The sequence below is a fragment of the Cardiocondyla obscurior genome, linkage group LG20, assembly GCF_019399895.1.
Source record: "Cardiocondyla obscurior isolate alpha-2009 linkage group LG20, Cobs3.1, whole genome shotgun sequence".
NCBI lineage: Eukaryota > Metazoa > Arthropoda > Insecta > Hymenoptera > Formicidae > Cardiocondyla > Cardiocondyla obscurior.
In genome coordinates, this window is record NC_091883.1 from 3,238,368 (window position 1) to 3,254,063 (window position 15,696).

Here is a 15,696-nt window from a genome sequence, read left to right on the forward strand (position 1 = left end):
TTACCCGGCTTGGTCCCGCGCGCGTAATGGTGCACTTCGATCGCCGGGAGTCGTCGAACATCCGCGAGTGACGCGAGTGTGCCATAATCGAGTTCCATCGTCCCGGCGCAACGCAATCTTGACTTAATCCGCCTGAATGATTCGGCAGGACGAAGCGGCCCTTATTTGGCCGGTCCCGTATATCCGGCATCCGACGTGCCGTTCACCGTAATCTTCCGGCATCGACAACCACCGTCTTCGCCCAGGGACCATTTTCCTCGTTAATGAAGACCATCTTCTCTTATTGAGCAAGGCTCCGCGGCGAATCACTTAGAAAAGAGACCCCTCGAGAATGAACGTGCGCAATCGAGTCGTAAAAGGTCCCGGGAGTACCTCGAGGGATAATACCTCGCTTCGATCTCTGTCTACGATCTAACGTTCTAACCGGAAGAGATCCTACAAGCCGGACTTTTGATCCTCCGCTGATTTTCGCAGATCGGTGGAAAAAAATCTTTTTTTTTTTAACCGGTTCGAACTTTGGAAATCTCGGTTATCGCGCCTGCTTTAAAGAAGGTCCTCGCGGTGCTCGAAGGTCGCCCAGGCGAGGCGGAAGAGATAATTTCCAGGCTCCGAACTTCCTCCGTTTGTACGAACGGCTCGATCGGAGGTTCGATAGACGCGTCCGTTCTTCGCGTAACGTTTCTCGCGTAGGATTCACCGGTGGGTTCTCACGAGGCGAGACGAGCGCATCGCGTAGCATCTTGTCCGGCGAGCTATTTCGAGTGTCGCGACTGAAGCGTCTTGCTTCTGGACCGTCCATTCGATTCGATATTCGCGGAATAAATAAACGAGGTGAAACAAGCCCCGGTGACCACTCGAACGTTTTTCATCCGTCGTTCTTCGAGTCGCTTGAAAAAAATTTACGGGACACAGATGCAACTGTTCTCGGGACTCTGAACGCGCGGCACCGACGCGGCCGCGTCTTGGGAGATCGTTTCGTCGAGGCGAGAGGGTATCCTCGCGCGTCGAAGGCCACCGTCAAGTGAAGCGAGAGGAAAAGGGACGCGGGAGAGGTCTCGCTCCCTCGCGTGTGAACTTTTGTCGATTGTCAGGCCCGAGGGATCAGCTTCCGACGTGATTCATCGAGGTCGCCGGTTGAGCGGGTCAGGGACGAGGAAGGCGGATCGGCTCGGCACTCGGCCGGCTTCAGGTCGACGCACGTCGACGCGCAGCCTGGATTTCCGCGCCATTTACCGCGGCAACGAGGCTTCGGGCAGCACGCTCGGATACACCGCGCTATCTTCGTCTCGTCGTGACGATAACGCCCGACATCGATCGCGATAAAGCGACGTAGTCGCGTGGCCGACGTCCGGCGAAGGGTCGAGCGCCCGCGAGTGCGCTTTGTCGCGTTCCTTCGGTTGCGGGAGGACGATTTTTCAAACGTAGCCGAGCTCGGGAACGGTGCGCTTTACGTTGAAGTCAGCAGACGCGACGGGAAACGAACTGTGACGCCTTGATCGATCGCGCGGTTAAAGTTCGCGAACTGTTCTCGCGAAGAAGATAAACGGAGAAGTCGTCACGAGGAAGAGACATCTCGGCCGATTCGCGGCTCGTACACGATCGGCGCCGCGTCTCCCGGCTGTCGCGCGGGGACGAAGGACTACTCGCGATTTATCTTTCTCGCTCGAAGGGAGTGCGTTCTTACGTAGAAGTGTTAAGACGTCGTTAAGAGTGCGTGAAACGTAATAACGACGAGCCGCGTTCCTCGAAGGCGCCTTCTTATCTGTCGAAGTGAGCGCGATAGCGTCGCGCGCGCCGACAGGTCATTGTCAATTACTTGCACGAGCGCTTATTAAGGCGGGTTCGTTAAAACGGTACCCCGCCGATTAGACTCGCCGCGGAACGTCTGAGCGCCTACGTCCGAGAGTTCCCGTCGTCCTGCCTCTGCGTTTTCTATTCCGCTGCGCGTCTCGAGTTACCCTTTTCGTCACGCTCGTCGCCGATCGAGAGAACAGGCGGATGAAATATCGAGCCGAGGAGACGCCGACACGCGAGACTCCTCCATCGGTCCCTCGACGAACGGTGATCGCGTCGATCGCCCAAAGAGAGATCTCGTGAGAAGGAAACGAAACCGCGGCGGACGCATCGTCGCCACGCGAAAGGAGGATCGCTCGCCGAGGAAGATTTATCGTCCGCGACTCGACGTCGCTGCTAAGAAAAATCGTCCCGCGGTCCAGGTGAGTAAATAAACTGCACTTGCGTCATTTAAAGTCGAACGTCTCGCGATCCGTCGATACAAATTAAGCTGCTTAAAAAAATTTTTTCCACGCAATTTCTCTGTCTCGGTGTGTTTTCCTTCAAGCGGCGCGTTCGCTCAAAATCCTCTTCGCCTCTCAAAACTTATTCCGCAATAACGATAAATTATGCGCGCTATGAATCGCGCTCGTAACAAATTCGTCTCGTCTGTTTGACAAATCGCGAGTCCGTTTGCGAATTGAGCGTGGCGCCTCGTTTAGTCGCGCGCATTGTATGCCATTTGCAGTTGCGAGGTCTGACTCGCGGGATTGTTGGTGCAACCAGGCGGGTAAACACGCTCGCTCGTTACCGCCGAGGCGAGCATGGCCAGCCGCGGACGTAATAGCCCGTTCGTAAAACGCGGGGCTCTCTCGCATTCGATCGTTATTTCCGCATCAGTCGGCCGGGTAATCTCCGCGGAGACGGCCGCCGGCCGTAAATATCCCGCGTTTTCGTTAGACCGATTGCGAATCCGCGAAACGAAAATCGCGCCTGTCACCGCGGGGTCCGCATTCTTTCCTTGACGAGCGATAGAGCGATGAATGGAACGTTCGCAAAACGAAAAAAGGCGTTTGAAAAAAAAATTACTTTCGGATTTAAATTCATGTAACTCCATGTCTTGATCTGAGAATTATCTCCCGCGCACCTTTGCCTCTATCGACCCCTGACTTCTAATTGATTTCACTTAGATTTTTTTATTTTTTTCTTTTCTGGATTCACGGAGAATCGTGCGAACTCTCGCGCGAGACGCACTTGTCGGTCCGATTTGCAAGGAAAGGTTGCGTAAATCGAGGACTATTAGCGTGGGCGAAATGTATTCCTGGTACATTGGAAAGCATAGAAAGCGCTGATATTATCGGTTCTGCCCCGAGTGTTCTCCCCCCGATCTAAACGCGCCGCGTAACGACGCGGTCTTGGCTAAAGGACCTAGGAGACGTTGGCGTCGCGATGCGACCGCTAATCACGACGATTATGCTGTCAGATAGTCGTGCCGGAGAAAGTACTAACGAGCACAATGAACAGGGCAATTATCGCCCGCGTTGCCCATCGCTCGATCGTTTCGCGGGCGTGATTACATAAAAAGTAATTAACGTCCGTTACGCGGATGTCTGAGATCTCGGCTGAGTGAGTTATCAACGCCGGCCGATCTCGCCCGCTCGTCGTTATTAATCATTAATATTGCGTTTACAATACGCGCGCCAGATTCGCGCCGTGCCCGCGAGTTCATCGTTAACGGCATACCCCGTTGCCTCGTTTACCGAAACCGTTTATTTTCCGCGGCCAGTTTACGCATAATGTTAACATACACCGCGAGAAGCGCGATGCTAGCCACGCGATATCCGCGCAGTCAGCTGTTTACGGCTTACAAACTACATTGTTACCGCGCGGCAAGTTCGTTCGCGGCGATTGTTAATTATAATCAGTAAGAGCACTCGGACGGTGAATACCTCGTTAACGAGAGCACATCATTTTATACGCGAACGTTATTTTATTTTAACGCGAAACGAGATAGAGCTGCGCTCTCGTGCGACAGTGACAGATTAATTCGCGCCTGTTTTATTTTATTAAAAGAATCATGCGCGCGCTAGGCACGCGCTATTTTTTAATACACCCCAATTGCAAACTACGATAAGAAAGTCATGCGACTTACCGATCTGGATGAGCTTCAGCGGAGTTGTAAAAATCTGCCGGTGGATGCAGCTGCGTCGATCTGTAACAAAAAAATATATATAATTTAATACAGGGTAACAATAGAATCGATTACAGCTAATTTAGGCGTCGCATAAATTTTATAGATAGGATCGCGCTTTTACGGATCGAACGCGGCCCGTTTCCGTCTCCCTAGATCATCTCGCTGAATCGTTGGGATGAGAAACGCGCGCGCGGTTAGGCGCGACCACCCCGTTAGACGAACGGGACGACCGTATTCGCGACGGAGATAACGCGGAAATTCTTCGCGGCACCTGTCGATCGTCCGTTCGTTTTCCCTTCGGGCGCGTATACGCGATGGCTCTAACTCTTCCTCTCGTCTTCGCGCCTCGTTCTCCGCCGTGTTCGCTTTTATTCTCCCGCACGGATGCCTGTTACCCTAACGGTCCCGGGGCTTTTGTCAGCCTCGTTCTCCGCGCGCTCCTCTCCTGCCGCGTCTCTTTTTACTCATCCTTCTCTTCGCACTTCGCGACGCACGCTTCCTCGCTTCCGTCGAGGCTTTTTTATATTTTTTTTTTCCTCCCCTTGTCACCTCGGAGTTCTCTCGCCTCTTCTACGATTTCGTGCATTTATCCTTCCGACGTGCGCGTCTTGTACCGCCGGATTTTTTTTTACCCTGGCCCACGCTCGCTTACCGATTTTATACCGCGCCTTCGGTACCTTGTATTCGCGTTCTATGCACGCTTGTTACTTCCACGGTGCCTTTTTTTTTTTCTTTTTTTTTTCTTTTCCCTCTCGCTCTTTTACGTGCACTTTCTAATCTTTTTCTGCCCGCTCGCCGCTGCGATTTCTGCAACGTGTCAGCGCCGTTTCGCAATATCGCCATCTCGGCGCCCATTCTAATGTGGACTACGCTTGGTCAATCGAGCGACAGCGGTGCGTCGGACAATTAAGAGTGCGACCCACCATCCTATTCTTCGCCATATCATTTCCATAATTAAATCTTGCTTGCATAACACTCCCCCCGTGCATCCATCGCGCATCTGTTTGGCGACGTGAGCCCGCGTCCTCACCGCGAAATTATCATTTTTATTTCAGCGTAATTAAGTTCGCAATTGGCCGCGTATAACAGCTCGTTAAACGCCGAAGGATTTGTTGCCGTTCGCGATTGCACCGGGTGCGAAGTACCGAGAATCGCGCTTTTATGGATCCAATGAACGTTCGCGCGAGGTCAGCGAAAACGAAAACGGCCGGCACAGCGAAATATAAACGCGAAATTAGACAACGAACTATCTAAAAGTTATTTTCTTGGTAAAAAAAAGTTACAAGATTTTGGAGATCGAAATAAACTCGATTCTCCTCGAACGTAATTAACAGACTGGTGTTAATATTTTTTTTTTTTAATTCCGCCAAATTTACGTCGTCATTTGAGTCGCTCGGCTCGGCGAGGAGAGACGGACGGTGGTTCTTTGCTCGCTGGACCAGCCGTTTCGTCTTCGATCGACGGATTGCGCGCGTGAGTCTATTACGCAACAGGTGTTAGAAACTGCACGTTGTTGTCGATCACGTAGCGCGTGGGCTCGCTGGTAATGACGCCGTCATTACGGGGATTAATAGCGAGCGCGCGCATAATGGAAGTCGATCCGTGCACCGATCGCTGGGAATTATGACGTCAGCAGTGATGAAATCCAATGCAAATCGTTCCCGTGCAATTTACATCCGCGTGGAAATAACATTTTTTTTTACTTATTTTCTTTTTAAATCGGAAAACCAGTTCGGCCCTATAAAACGGGTTTGCACGTCAGAGATTCCGTCGGATTGATATACCGCCGTGGATCGGCATAACGCCGATTGTATCTTTTATAGGTTTCGGCCCGGCAATTCTCGCGACAGCTGCGATTCTTTTCGGTCCCATTTTCATTAACATATTTTATGCGAGCGAGTTTTACGACTTTGTTACTTTCCTACGTCGCAGACTGTATTATGGCTTCACATGTCTTTGATCGAAAGAAAGAAAAAACGGAATAATTTATCGCTGTTATTAATTGAATCGCGATGTAATTTAAATAAATTTTTATTTGAGTATAGCGCGAGAAAACGTGTTATATTTCGTTTTAAGTCTATCCATCGTCGGTAATACTGAGCTAAGCTTGACGGCCGATGGCAACGAAAAAACTTGTCATTCTCCTATAAAATACGAATTATTTCTAACTTCGCGCAACGCTTGCGACGATTAAATAATATTTATTAAAAAAATACTTTAATAAAAATTACTCGATTTACACCTTGAGATTTTACGTTTAATCGAACCCAGACTTTCACTCAGTCGATAATTAAATATACGACGTTAAATCGTTATTTTCATTAAATGTTCATTAAATTCGATATTGCCGCTTACCAAAAGTAGATATTAATATTGGCAAAAGAAATGGATGTACAAGTTATAAAATAAAAATTATACCAACGAGAGTTTCTTAATTTGAAACAAACTACGATACTTCATTGTACCGTTTAAAAATAACTAAGTAAAAATTGCAAATTAAAAAAAATAATTTCTTAATATATAATAACAAGATCGGTTCTTATATTTCAATAATTATGTCTACTATTTAATCTTTTATATATGTACATGCTATTATCGAGAATTTAATCCGAAATACTTCGCTAATTTATCGCCCAGTGTTAAGAAACGCAGAATATATTGCCCTGCCGGTTGAATTCGACGAAAAGCTCGCTTGGGAAGCCAACCCGGATAGTTTCGAAGCGAATTCCGTACGCAACATGGCGGTTTGTCGTACAATTTGCAGTTGCATTGCCGCACATTGCAGTCACGCCGGGCGCGCGATTCTCTCGCGGATGACAATCTTCTGCGAAGAAAACCGCCGTTTTATGACGGCCATTCGGGCTTCGTGTCCTATTGTCCGCCAACAACGATTTATCGCCGATGCTCGGTCGCCGCTTTACGACCTCCCCGTTTTCCGCGAGAGTTCTTTCACTCTCATTCCAGATATATCAGACCCGTATTGATTATGGCCCGGTAGTAGTCTAAGCGACGTGTTAGTATCGATCGGCGATATAGGTGTGGGTGGTACGCGCACGTTCTAGTTTTCCCCGACTCGAATCGCTCGATTTTTTACTTCCATCTAAAATTTGCATGGAATTTTTGCGGTCCATACTGCGCTCGATAGCTTGGAAACAATTGGGACGTAGATAAAAAGGAAAAAAAAGAAATTAAAAACGTTATTTTCCAAATGCCCGATTTTTCTCATTAATAATTAATTAATCATTACGTCAGAAAAAACAGATAATTATGTTACACGTTTTTTTTTCTTTTTTTCTTTAATTTTGATCACGCCTGGAATATTTTTTTTATTGTGCAATTGTGTTAGAAGAGAATGGCAGTTCTTGAAGTATTATTTTTGCAAGCTCGAGAGACATTGTCAATACTTCTCCGGCCGCATTAAATTCAGCTGCGCTTTTAATATTACGCGCGATGTAAATCACCTGATATTATCGTTTTAATAAACTCGTAGCACACATAATACAACAAGCGGTAAATAATTTACCTACGGCGATAAGTCGGCTTTCATGGCAGATAATACGGTATCTCTATTCACTTCGCTTTTGATAAAAATATGCACCTCGAGAAAGCCCTGCAGAGTGTATTTTAATTTTATTTCCTTATCTCATAAAAATCCTTGTGAATACAAGATTAAAAATACATTCGCGGTCAGGTGGTGCAACTGTCATATCGTGGGATCCAAATCATCCCCCACAGAGTTTCTTTTTCTTTCTTTTCTTTTTTTTTTTTCTCTTCTTTAAAGTGTCCACCTTAATTAACTTCCCGCAAGAATCGCAGAGCACTGCCGGACAAGAGTGCCGGCCGCCGGTCCGAAATCAACCCTTACGCGGTCGGGTGGAGGGAAACGGTATCGGTCGGAGGCTAATGACGACGGCCGCGACGCGCAACCCTTCCTGTCCGTTCGCGCTGACGAGGGTGGGATGCTCGGAGCAGGGGGGCACCCGCTCGAAAAAGGGAGCGCAGTCGCGCGCGGCGAACGAGCACCCCCGCATGCTGGCGCGTCGGCCGCCCCGTCCGTCAGTTTCGGCCGGTCGACGGCGGCCGAAAGTCGCGGCCGCAGAGATCGACGAGGGCGAAGCACGAGGGGGCGGCTAAGCCCAGAGACGAAGAGGACCATCGAGAGGAAGACGGGCACCGACCGGCGAGGGAGACAGGAAAAAAAAAAAAAAGAGGAGAAGCCAGGAAGAGGGCCGCTTACTCAGTGCAGTACGTTGTTTCCGCGGAACCGGACCGGCACCGCGAGCGGAACACCGAGAGCCAGGTCGGCGGGAGGCCGAAAGCGGAACCAGACGCGCTTTTTCGTGCTCAGTATGCGCGCCGCGCTCGATCCGTGCGCCGTCGTGTCCGCGTGGCCGAAAGATCGCCCAGTGCTCGTCCCCCCCTACCCGCGACAGATGGGTGAACCGAAAGGAATTGAACGTTCGTTCTGTGGAAATTAAAATTAAATAGACCGAAATTAAATTAACGTTGAATTAGATTCCTGTAATTTTGTCTTGGGAAACGTTCCCCTTCGATACCTCGACGTGCTTTCAATGTTCTTTGTGAATAATCAGTAGCTGTACGACAAAGTTAAAACTGATCGATCAAATTGCTTATTATTAGCCGTCGAGAGAATAAAAATACAAAAAGGGACGGGAATGCATTTTTAAATTCTAAATCGTACATTAAAAAGTTTCTATCAATTCCTTTCAGTTTATCGGTCTTTTTTGCAAAGCTGAAGTTCGTCAGTCGATAATTACATGAGCGCAAATCTCCCCATATTTTGTCAGTAATAATCAATCTGTGATCGTCTGCATGTGTATCACATTTATCGCGAGGAAACGAGTTCGATAAAGTTATCGTATCGATGCGCATTTACGGAACAAGAGTTTCTTCAAAAGTTTACGCGATCTAGCGCGTCCACAGAGCTAATAAGAATAACCGTTAATATTAAAAAAAAAAAAAAAAGAGAAATAGTTAACGTAAGGCACGCATTGCATAATAAATTCTGCGAAACGTGAAACGACCGTTTCGCGACATGTGTGAGAAATATCCGTTCTTTTTTTAGATCGCACGAGTGAGAACAAAAAATTCGCAGCGATAGCCCGCAGATAACACCGTCGCGTTTCATTGATTGCGCAACCGATCGACTTTATTTATATACACATTTTTTAAGTCCAACTTTTTTTTAGTCTGCTTTAAATTTGAAATTTTATTGTACATTAATAGAGCTTAGCGTTCGGGCGAATTTTTACTGCGCGCAGATAAGATATTCAGAATTTACGACAAAGAGACGGCAAAATACGATCGATGCTTGTCGCCACGATAGATCTTGGGAAGTTCTGCGAAACGCGCGCGGAGAAAAATACAATAAATTTTTTAACCGGCGAGGCAAGAGGTTTGTTTAAACAGCTAAATGTTTGCTGTATAAGCGAAAATTCTTTTTTTCTCGCACGGAAGGAATTCCTGTAATTATCGTGATTTTTTTTCTTCTGTTTTTATTGGACAGCTGAACGCGGCGCATTCGGCGAATTTGACATGTGAAACATTAGCCGGTGAAGCGGCACGACCGCCAAAGAGGGGTTGCCTCGACACACGTGTAATATGTATACACGTGGTGGACGAACGTCAAGAGTTTACGCCGCTAAAAGCCCGCATTACGCGCATTAATTATCGCTCTTTACGTACTTCGCTTGATATCGCGTTTAATTATATTAAATTGAAAATAATATGTAGTCCACGAATTCGTAAGCCGCAGATGTGCGAGGCCTCTTGTCTTATTCTCAACGAGATAATAATTGGTAAGCTGTAAGGTTTGTATTTTTTTTTTTTTTTTTTATTTCTTTTTCTTAGTACGTAATACCGGCTTTTCGTATAAAGCATAAATCTCGTCGTAATTACACCTGTTTCCTGACTTCTGTTTCCAAGCAAAATATGTACCGTACCGTTTGCCAATGTAAGCGAAATGGAAAGTTCTCCGCGGAAAACCAGTTTCCTTGGAATGAGTAATGGATAATAGGATAATGAGACCTCTCTTATATCACGGGGGGTTTCGGCTCGACGTCGTGCCGCGGAAAGAGTTTGCCGACCCGATCGGAAAATTGTGCAATCGATACGATTGATAGTTCACGTTTTGGAGCATCGCTCGCCCGGATACCGTTTGTCGTGCCGCGGAAAAAAAAAAAGAAACAAAAAAAAACGGATACTCCGCAATAGCGCGCGGTATACGTTAGCCGCGGCCCGGCCTTGCCGGCATTGTTGCGATCGAATGGCATCGGTTTAATAGTTACGCAATCGGCTTTTACGTTGTGACATCGCTGACGTCCGCAAACCACCGTCACGTTCGCGACACATTGTTTTCTCGCTCGGGAGAATTTTGTCACGGATCCGATTTCGACAATTTAAACACCTTTTGTACGCTCCTAGTATTTTAACAAACACCGCCGATCCAGGGAGAATAATTTCCACGGAAAGTTTATTCTTTTCCGCGCTAACGGCACGAGAAGTTATAACACGCTCGGATGTTGCACGCGGCGTTTGCGACGGTCCACTTTTATCGCGAGCTGAAAGGTAAAACCCGTCGCGCGTACCGGCGCGCTTCGCGAATCTGTAGCGTTACGTAAGAAACGTCAGTCATGCCAAAAATGGTCGTCGCGAGACCTTGCTCCTTCTCCTCTCCTCGCTCTGTATTCGTTTCCCTTGCTTAGCGTGTATTCGCTTTACCGGAGCGACGGCGGCGTCGAAGCGGGACGCTCTTCCCCGCGATACGCGACGGGTACGCGGGCCGCTTTCGCAAACAGCCCGGCGGGCTTCTCGACAAGGCATCGCGCGCCGTATGTACGAAAACGTACGGCGTTACTTCGCAAGATCGTCTAGCCAGGCCGCGAGAAGTTGTCACGATCGACCTGCGAGGTGAGTCGACGTCACCGGTCCTGGCGGGTCTTGGCACTGGAAGAATTCACAGATGTGCAGTGTGTAATCGTGGATCATCCAATGCCATCACCTGCTGGATACCGGATCATCGAAGGGCCATCGAAGGTAGCGAAAGTCTGCAGCGCAAGACGTAAGTTCGCTCCCGAAAGCGAGTCCGTGCGATTTAGGAACTCGTACCGTCATTACAAAGATCGACGTTGCGCGAATCCGCCCCGCTTCGAGCTCGAGGTGAACGTCGGTTCCACGAAAATTGTACCTCGATTATCGCGCGGGTACCGCGGTGAGCGAGGCGACCGGCGATCTATAATGGATATCAGACGGCATGGATCATTAGTCGGAATCTCTCGAGCGTGTCCTACGCCTGCCTAGTGAAAGTAGATGCACTCCGTTGGAGCCGTTGCAGCTGCTTCCGTTGCAGTAGTTATTACTCCCGTTGTCGATGCGCCCGATTAAGAGCAAACGACGCAGCGAACGGCCGATCTTTTTCCCATCGAGCGGACAGCGACGACCGATAAATCGCTCGAGAATGGCGAAGCGCTTTGCCGCAGAAGTGGATTATCGACGATTTCACGTTGAACCCGCCCCGGTGGTCCCGCATTGCTATTCCGATCGCTATTGTTTCTAGGATTCTCCAGGCCCCGAGGCTCGAATTAATCTCGCGAGCCGAGAAGCCGTTCTCGCTCCCTTTGTCCGCCCGGGCCCGCCGATTTTCGAGGAACGGCGGTTTCAACGGCGCGGAACGCCGGGAATTAGTTTGCATAGGTTTGAAGCGAAGTTATCACGTCACAGCGAACGGCATCAAGATATTCTGCGTGTGCGATTGTATCGATCGCAAGCGTTAAAATAGGACTCGTAGAGCGATATATAGCGACGATAATACGATAAAATCGTGCCTTGAAAAAATCATACATATTTTTTTCTTTTTTTATATTATTTTTTTTTTTACAATAAGCATTAATATCTACGAACTGGATCAAACGATTGTAACTTTCAACTGTATGGCAGAAATAAAATAATGAAACTTATACTCATGCATGTTTGTTCCTTTGTGCGTCCTCGAATTTATTAATTTATTAAATTAAAAATTTTTCATTAAATTAATTACTTGGATAACGAAAAATAAATTAATAATTAATTTAATATTTAATAAAAATATTTCTAAATAATTACTCGCTTAGAGATCACTCAGACGTAATGTAAAAATCGAATCGAATGTTATATTAAAGTCCCGCTTCGACGATTTACTTTATCATTGAAGTCTCTCATGTTATGACGTCACGCAGAGCCACCGGTTCTCCCCTTAGCTTCGCCCGGTGAATGTCCCGCGCGCTGAGTTAAAGTTTTATCAAAGCAGAAGTGCCGGATGTAGCCTCGCGCAGAAACCGTCCCGAGTGTTCAATTAAGGGAAGAAAGGAGCGGTTTATCACGGCGGTTACGTGCGTCTTGCCCACATTTTCTCGCAGCGGTGCACCTGCCGCAGATAAGAGGCTTATCATCACGGCAGGTAAACGCGGGGTACGTCGCGGCGGGCTCCTTTTTCCAAAATCCACGTTATTTTCGCCGCGACGAGTCTGCGTGAATTACGAAAAATAATATTCACCGGCAAGATTATCGCGAAGAGAGAACTGCTGTCGCGGAAATTAGAATATTATTTATTCTTTTAGCTTACCATCGATCTGGCAAAAATTGCACACGTCATAGGTCATAGGTTTCCCTATATACTTTTCCCGATCTGCGAGGGACGGAAAGTACATTGCGCGACTTGGGAATTGTTAGCCGCAAGGAGGTCTGATAAACGCGAAGTAACGCCGTTAACCGAGCGTTTAATTAATCCCGCTAATTATTAACGAATCGAAGACGCTTGGAAATGACGCCGCTTCTTTCTCGAGCCCACGGCGAAAGGACGCGGACGTAATATATTACATCGGAAAGGTTTCCCCGTGAGGAATCCTTCGATGATAATCGATCCGTCACTTCCGAGCGAGCGGCGAGAGCCGCCGTAGGCCGAGATCGCGCGAATTCCTTGCCGGACGGCGGCGCGGGTGAGGTGGTTGTGCTACGTGGATCGCCATGGTTTCGAAGCGCGAGGCGCGGACGAAGCGGGGCCCTTCTTCGTGACGAAACGCGAACGGCGCTAATACCGGTGTCGAGGGCCGAAAATTGCGGGGCACGCGGGCGGAATGCGCGGGGGGCCGCGGCGACGCGGTCGACGATGAGATCGGAAGTCGGCGCCGTGCCGGGGTATTTATCGACCCCGTTGCCATGCCAGCCCCGCGTGTACACAAGACCACCACCCGCGGGCCGTCATTATGGATCACGGTAGTCCGGTCGACCCCGCGCACACCTGCGCGCCCGCAACCCGCAGCCCGCGTGCGTGCGTGCGTGCGTGCGTGCACGCGCGAAATCAGATCGCCGGCCCGAGGTAAGAAAAGCGACGATTAATCGGCCCGCTCGCGGAAAGGTCGCCGTCGCTTTTCCGCATGCCCGAGAGATATCCCCCCGACTTGAACGAACGAACGAACGAACGCACGCACGCACGCACGCACGCACGCACGCACTCGCGACGGGCGCTCCTGACGATTGTCGATATTATATTTTTCGAGCTAACGCAGGGGCCTCATCTGTTCCGAATTAATTAAGAAATTTCTGAACGACAGACGGGACGCTTGGGGCACCTCCCATATGTAGCACGTTCCGCGTCCGTAGGTCCGCGAAGTCGAAGGGGGCTTACGCGACATACCGAGCCATATGGAGCGCGAATTTTAGGCATTGAGGAAGGTCGTAAATCGTTAATGAGCGCCCGCGATTATTTATTCTTGCTTAATATTATCCCGGGAACATATGCGCGGGCATAATTAATTAATTAAATTCGCGCCTTATCTCGATTGAAGCGGCTACAGCTGACTAATTGTTAAATACGCCTCACGATTCCGTATTATAATTAGTAACTAAAGGCATACGAAGTACTTGCAGACGTACTAAAAATAAGCTTTAAGAAAGCATTAGCGCGCTTGATGGTAGCGATCGATTTCATTGGTTACAAAGTGATCGCGTTAATGCTAGACGACCTCGGCCAGGCGGTATCCCAGGCGGAAATGGGAAGTGACGTCAGCAGGTGGAATCGGTGTTTGCCGCGGAGGTAATTTGAATCGACGAGCAAACGAGAGAAGAGTGACAGCGACCGAGAGATGCAGCGTACGGGCGGGGGTCTAGGCGGAACAATACCTATTCAAAAATTCGAACTAATCTCCGCCCGCAGTGGCCGTGGTCGAAAAATTATTTCGCAGCTATCGCGATCGATTGCGCATTAACTTTTATATTATCGTAAATTATTATAATAATTTTACGCGCCTATTACAATTTGCGCGTACTCGTGAAATAAATCAAGAAAATTTAAATTACGGTAAAGCCACGAATATTTTGACATGCATTTTCGCTCCCCGCAACCTTAAGACATTTTTATTTCCGCTTTGCGACTATGTCCTAGCAGCACACCGCGAGTCCATTGCGAAATTGCCCTCATTCGACTTTATTTTTATTTATTTAGTTACTTTTCTCTTTTTTTTTTTTTTTTTATCATCAACCGACTGTGAGTACCGATAGCGTTATCGTTTTTCAGTTCGCTCAGCGATTTTTCGCTCGAAATAGAAAATAGATTTCATTTCATTCCGTACAAATATTGGCTTTAATAGCACTTTTCGCGCGCGCCATGGTTTGCCGAGCAATTATTTTCCGAAACAATGCGACACGATTTTTATCTCGTAACCGCTCGCTTTGATACGCGCTGTATTATTACAATTTATCTAAGTGCCTCGGGCGGTACGAGGAAGTTCGATTAACTCGACGCAACGTATCTCTTTTCCGATAATAACGTCGCCGGGGACATTTAACGTTTTTTTTTCTTTTTTTTTTCGTTCGGCGCTTTAAAGGAAATTTTATTTAGCGCTTGTCCTCCGCGGAATTTGTCGCCGTGCCGTCACGATCGTAACGTACAGGCGCGAGAAACCTGAATACCGAACTGAATAGATGTGAAGCAAAAGGCCGACGCGCCGGGCAGGTGGGTCCACCTCGCACCTGATGCTCGCACGCCGCTTCCGCCCAATTGTACGCCAACCGTAAATTCACGATTCCGCGTGTTCGAGGCGTGACCGACCGCACGTAGTGCGTTCATTTATAAAACCCACAGGCTTCGGTCGCAATTAAACATAACTGTTGTAATTGCACGCGGCTAATTACTCGAGTAACGTTAGATGGGATTTAAGAGCGACCGGCGCGCGGGATGCTGTTACGCGGGCCGGCCGAATCGTAAATCAGCTGCTCAGCCTGTGTAACGTAGCGTCGTCGCGTAACATACGAACGTAGATACGTCATCGTGAAGCATCTCGAAGTTAATGTGCTGATGGCACGAATTAGAAATTTAATTACCGAACTGTGTCAACGGAAACAGCGTGCGGAAAAGATATATTTTAACAAATTCGCGTGCAATCGCTGGGGGATTATCGTTTAAATCGTTCGCGACGAGAATTTCGCAATTAGACAGGCCGGCTAAAGGCCAGCGGCAGACCCGCGGATTGGAAGCCACCGTGTCCTACGGCGATCCGGTCCGCCGGCTCGAGGCGGCGAAAATAAAATTCGCGATTGTACGAAGGGAGCGTGGGCACGACGTTGTTACGTGCGGTTCGCAACGATGGCTCGTAATCGCGAACCCCGTCGCAGGAAATGTTTCGGATGTCGTGCTCAGCGTAGCTGCTAACTCGCTCGCGGAATTATTAATCACT

At 48.4% G+C, this 15,696-nt stretch overlaps 1 protein-coding gene across 1 annotated transcript in view; it reads left to right on the top strand.

Moving 5' to 3' along the window:
* Window positions 1-902: 902 nt before the first annotated feature.
* LOC139110506 (uncharacterized) overlaps window positions 903-15,696 on the top strand; it is a 79,001-nt gene continuing 64,207 nt past the window's right edge. The window contains exon 1 of the mRNA XM_070670348.1: window positions 903-2,216. The gene's annotated coding sequence lies outside the window, so the exon portion shown is untranslated. The remainder of the gene's footprint in view (window positions 2,217-15,696) is intronic.